At 41.1% G+C, this 5,844-nt stretch overlaps 1 pseudogene; it reads left to right on the top strand.

Moving 5' to 3' along the window:
* The first annotated feature begins 814 nt into the window (after positions 1–814).
* On the top strand, positions 815–2,495 carry LOC110201311 (calcium-binding and coiled-coil domain-containing protein 2 pseudogene; annotated as a pseudogene).
* Positions 2,496–5,844: the final 3,349 nt, after the last annotated feature.

Below are 5,844 nucleotides of genomic sequence, written 5' to 3'. Positions count from 1 at the left end.
TGTTATATATACATATAGGTCAAATCTTTATGGGCAGCACTTTTTGTGGCACCAGAGAAGAAGAGACGAGTGCTCTTTGATTTCTTAATGGCAAGCCAAATCATGTTATATAAATTTAACAAAGCAGAAGAAATCAGAAAAGACATGGAAGACACATTGACTATTATATACAGTAAATATAACAATTTAAAAGGAAGGAATAAATCACCAAACCTGACTGACATGTGCTAATGACTAAATTTGAGCCCCTTAGAAGAGGTGAGGAAATGGACATCCCTCCATTGCAGAAGCAAAGGATTATGGGTGTGAAATGATAATGTCAGACACAGTTCCTGTATTGGCTGCTTTTGGTGAAATTTTTTTTCTCTTTTAAATAAAGGGGAGGGATGTATTCATATATGAAGGTCATGTAAAAATGAAAGATCAATTTTTTAAGCAAAGGAAATTGAGCATTCACAGATGGAAAGATCTTAAATAATCAACATATACTTGTATATGTTTTGGAAAGGGAGGTGATAAGAAAGCACTGGAGCTTACTGAGTATATGTGGAGGTTGTAACTACACTTGAGGAAAATTGCCTCAGCAAATCTGTGATAGATGACTGAGAAGCTCTTGCAATAATCAGGAGGTGATGGAGGACTGAATTAGAAGGGGACATATGCAAGAGATGTTACATAGACACACACACACACACACACACACACACACACACACACAAACTAGTATATGACTGGATATGTAGGGGGAGTGAAGATGACATTGAAGTTTCAGACATGGATGACTGGAAAGATGTTGGTCACCTCATTACGAATAATGGATTTGGGACTCGGGCAGGCGGGGAGAAGTTCAGCCTGCAATGGGCCCCACCACTACTCTGTTGCTATTGCAACACAGCTGCTTGTGGCTGCTGCAGAACTCCCCCCACCCCACCATGGAAGAGAGACAGGCGAGGAGCCCCCAACATCAGCCATCCTGCTGGACCATTGCCATTTCTCTCAGATCATCTCTATGTGGAGAAATTTTTTCTTTTTTTTAGTGAGGCAGTTGGGGTTAAGTGACTTGCCCAGAGTCACACAGCTAGGAAGTACTATGTCTCTGAGGCCGGATTTGAACTCAGGTCCTCCTGACTCTAGGGCTGGTGCTCTATCCACTGCACCACCTAGCTGCCCCAATGTGGAGAAATTTTACATCCCTGGAGGAGACATCACATGCTATTACATCCTCACCCAGCATTTCATTCCCCACTGGAAAGATTATTGACATTGTTAGGGGAGGATGGAAGACAACTCAAGTATATGATATCTTTAGGGGGGCTGCTTTGCCTACTGACCTCCACAGTAAATTGTCTTTGCATCAACAAATGCAGTTTAAAGCTTCCTGCCTACCCAAGGATAATGGTGTTTTCCAGGGGAGGGGGGCAGTGTCCCTTCCAGTTCCATCCAGAAGGTGAGGAGGACATTTTGGTGGTCACCACTCAGGGAGAGGAGGAGGAGGAGATTGTGCAGCTTAAGTGGGAACTGCACCAACAGAACCAGGAGCTGAAAGACAGCTGTGTTAGTCTCCAGAAACAGAACTCAGAAATGCATGGTGAATCCCAAAAGGTTCAAGAACTGTGGGAGAGACTAGAGTCTCTGATAGATATCACTAAGATGTTAGAGCAGAGGGTCAGTGTCCTGAAGGAGGAGAATGAAATTCTGAAAAGATAGAAGGGCTGTTTGGAAACAGAACCAGTTCAACTTAAAGTGCAGAGCCAGAATGTGTCGTCAGAAAATGAGGAAATGGCCATCAGGCTGAAGACCAGCCTTGATCACCAGCTTCAGGCACAGATTTCAGTTCAAGAGAAAGAAATGGAGAAGCTCACCCAGGGAGACTGTGACAAAGCAGAGCAGCTGGAGAATTTGAAGAAGGAAAATGAACAGCTGCTTCTGTTTGACTAAACAGAGGGAGCAACAGCAGAATTTGAACCGACTGTGGAGGAGATGAAGCAAAGGGAGACTGCATTAACCAGGAAGCACCAGGAGCTCACGACCCAGATCAGTGAGCTGATAAAGAAGCTGGATGAGAATAAATGTTTCTATCAGGAGCAAAAAGGGGAGAAGACAAGAGGAAAAGCAAAAAAAGATCTCTTGCGGAAGGAAAACAAAAGGCTAATGATTCTAATCTACTCTCTAACCCTGCTCTTGTTCAAGAGCCCTAAAAGAAAACACTGGACTTGTCTTTGGAAATCCTTATTCTGCTCTCCAAGACATCCATGTCCCCAGCCTGCCTTCTATCAAAAAGTGCCCCCACCTGCTACGGGGTCTTCCCTGATGATGTAGAGGAAAACATCTCTGAGCAGCACCTGCAGACCCATATTCTGAACCGTCTACATTGTGATAAGGTCTTCTCAGAGGCTGAGCAGCAGGTGCACGATGACCATGTGCTCTGCCACTCACTTGAAAAAGTGTCCCAACTGCTTGTCCTCAGAGAGAGTAGGCCAGATAGCTCCTCTTAAGAGTAATGGCTTCTTGTGGTTGATGAAGTGAGTAACATTGTAACGGAAAGTGCAATTGGTGGGAACCCTTATAAACACAATAGTCAATCAATGGACCACAAATGTAGTGGAACAAACTTTAAGTCAACTTACCAAATTTGGGAAACCATCCAAGTACATTATAGCCTATGTGACTATGCAAAAGAATGGAGCTGGGCTGCACACAGCCATCTCTTGCTTTGGAGATAATACCATTTGATGGAAGCTGCACCATGAGATGGAGACTAAGACCATGTACTATATAGTCAGTGCCTTTAGACTGTCAATTTAGCTTTCTTGAAATATAGCCTCTCATTTTCCCCCACCATTTCTATTCCATGGTCTATCTACATACTGTGAATTCAGCAAACTTTTAAAAGGTTATAAAAGTATCTTATTCTTTCAAATGTAGGAAACCAGTCCAAAATGGCCACACTGTTACCTTTGTTGCACACTTCATTTTGTTCACCTAAGTTGACATCCAGGATTGTTACTTTGTCTTAACTTTTAATACTTGAAGTATTCAAAGGTTCTAAAAATGAAATCAGCTGCAACATGACCCTTTTTGTAATTTCTGAAACAATTTATATAACCCACTAACTTTCCACTTTATACTTTTCTTAGTAGAATAATAAATAATTACAATTCATAAAAGAGTAATGAGTCAAGATTGGATTGAAACCTGAAACTACTAAATCCGCTCAGACTTTCTTTCCTCTGGGGATGGTGTCCTGACAATCCATCTTTGAGATATGTGTTACCTTCGTCCTTTTAGACCAGTCTCTATGTTAGCTCAGATAACAGCTCAGGCTTTACTAGCCTATAACCTTTACTTTTCTATAAAGGAACTCAGTGAGACAGCCCCAGAATGAGGCTGCCCTGGCTTTACAGACCACAGCCTGGCTTGGGCACTAATGTAATTAGCCCTCTGTGTTGCCTAACTGCTATTGAATTGATCAAGCCAAAATGAAGCCAGCCCCGATGAATTTGTATTGTTCTCAGTTCTAGCCCCACATCTAAAAGTCATTCAAAGGGTGATAAATTTTCTTCTGTTCATTAGCACTTTTTCTCCAACCAGTTGCTTTATTTGGTCACATTTAGCCAAGCACAGAACTATTGCATCCAGGCTCCAGTCTGGCCATGTGAAGTGTCTTTACACAACCTCCTTCTTCCACACAGAAGTAACCCTTTATGAAGCAAGTACTAAGAGTTCTGTGATCCTGAGCACATGAAATCTTCCCATTGGACACCTTCAGCTTCTCTGCTGCCACTTCCTAGTTTGGGGACTTTTCTATGTAAATATACAACCCTTGCTGTAATGGCCTTTCATAGTGAGTACTTAGAAACCAATGGTTTAGAATTATTTTCTTTAAATTGTTTTGGATAAGCAAGAATAACAGATACTTAAAATTCTGTTAATTTCTTGATTGCTCAAGAAAAATAAAATCATCTATTAAAAAAAGAATAGTAGATTTGGGGAAAATGGTTATGGGATGTAAGAGAAATGGGATATCAGTAACAAGTCTGGAAAACACTGAAAGATAAAACTTGTAAAAAAAATAAAAATAGAAAAGAATGTGAGTTCGTTAGGAAAAACACCTAGCAGGACACATCAGGGCCAAGGCTACCTTTGATATTAGCCTCAATAGGTTAAGAAATTCATATTTGAGGATAGTACAGAAGTTCCAGGGTGTATTAATAAAGACCTCTCTTGTAGTAGAGAAAATTAGGAACAGAGAAGAGAGAACAAATATTAGAGATGCCCTGGAGATACATTTAGCAGCATCTAGTAGCTGGTCATAGGGAGGAAGAATTAAAGATAACACCAGGATTTCTACAGGAGAAGCAGAGTGCATGGAGGTGGCTTTGACCAAGACAGTGAAATTACAAATTATTTTGTTACATCAAAAAAAAATTGTTAAGAACATACTGTTGTTGAGGACTCAGGAGAGCGGTTTGACTGTGAAAGAATTCACTTAGACATTCTTGGTAGCCAATGGGAACTTTGTTACGTGAAGCACACAGGTCTTGTTATCAAGAAGCTAATGAAAGGCTCTGATATTTGAGAGGACCAGGCTTATATAGACAGAAAGGTATACAGCCTGTAAATCTCCAGGATGATGATGTAGTTTTAGGGTTTTATGATGCTTGAAAATTAAGGATAGGGTAAGGAAGAATTTTATGACACAGGATGAGGAAGATGGTTGACAGGGTAAGAAGGGTAGGGGGACACAGGTTAAAGATTAGGGATAAGGGTGATACAGGATAAGAAAGACAAAAGCAATTCTTTTGGTGCAGGTTAAGGAGAAGTTTTGTGGTATTTCAAGATAAGAGGAAAAGTACTTTAGAAGAGCTATAGAATGAGCCCCCTCCCCCCAGAAGGGGCTTCACAAAGTACTGGAAAAGCAACCCTTAATATTCTTTTTGACCTTTAGGGTACCATTTCTATCCACATTCCTGTGAGCCAGGCACTCTGCTAAGCTGGGGGAATACAAAGAAAAGTAAAAACCAGTCCCTGCTCTTGAGCTCAGGGTGTAAGGGAAGAAACAACATGCAAACAGCTCAGTACAAACAACAGCTATACAGAAAAAATGGAAGATAACCTCAGAGGGCAGGCACTAAGATGAAGGAGGACTTTGACGGGCTTCTTGAAGAAGGTAGGACTTTAGCTGAGACTTGAAGGAAGTTAAGAGCTAGGAGAAGAATGTGCTCCAGGCATGGGGGACAGCCAGTGTAAATTCCAGGAGTTAGGAGATGGAGTGTTATGGATCAAAGAGTACATGAAAGGCATTGTAGTACAAGAAGACTGGAACGGTAGGAAGAAGCCAGTTTATGAAGGGCTTTAAGAGCCAAACAAAAGATTTTACATTTGATCCTAAAGGCAATAGGAAGCCACTGGAATTAATTAAATAGAGGGGTGACATAAACTTGCTTTGGGAAGACCAGTTTGATAGTTGAATAGAGGATGGGGAGAGATGAGACAGCAAGGAAGAGAAGGTTGAGGGGAAAATACAATGAGCCCATTTTGGGACAAGTTGAGTTTGAAGTGATGAGAAATCCAATTATTGGCAGGCTGTAGGCAATGGGTTCTTAACCTCTTGTGTCCAGGACCCCTTTGGCAACCTGCTGAAGCCTATGAACTAGTTATGAGAGAAATATCTCCTCTTTGAGCTTGTGTAGGAAGGAGATTACTGTTGCTGAAATAAATCTGCCACAACATAGAAATTATAGGGATTAAAAACACAGGTGTTATTATGCTCAAGTACATGTTCAGGATTAAAAAAGCCCTAAACAAAGAATGACATTCCTGATGTCTTTATAGAGAAAATTA

Source organism: Phascolarctos cinereus, unplaced genomic scaffold (genome assembly GCF_003287225.1).
Source record: "Phascolarctos cinereus isolate Bilbo 61053 unplaced genomic scaffold, phaCin_HiC Scaffold_5;HRSCAF=322, whole genome shotgun sequence".
Classification (NCBI taxonomy): Eukaryota; Metazoa; Chordata; class Mammalia; order Diprotodontia; family Phascolarctidae; genus Phascolarctos; species Phascolarctos cinereus.
The sequence above is the reverse complement of the archived record's forward strand: the minus strand, read 5'-3'. Positions and strand labels throughout refer to the sequence as shown.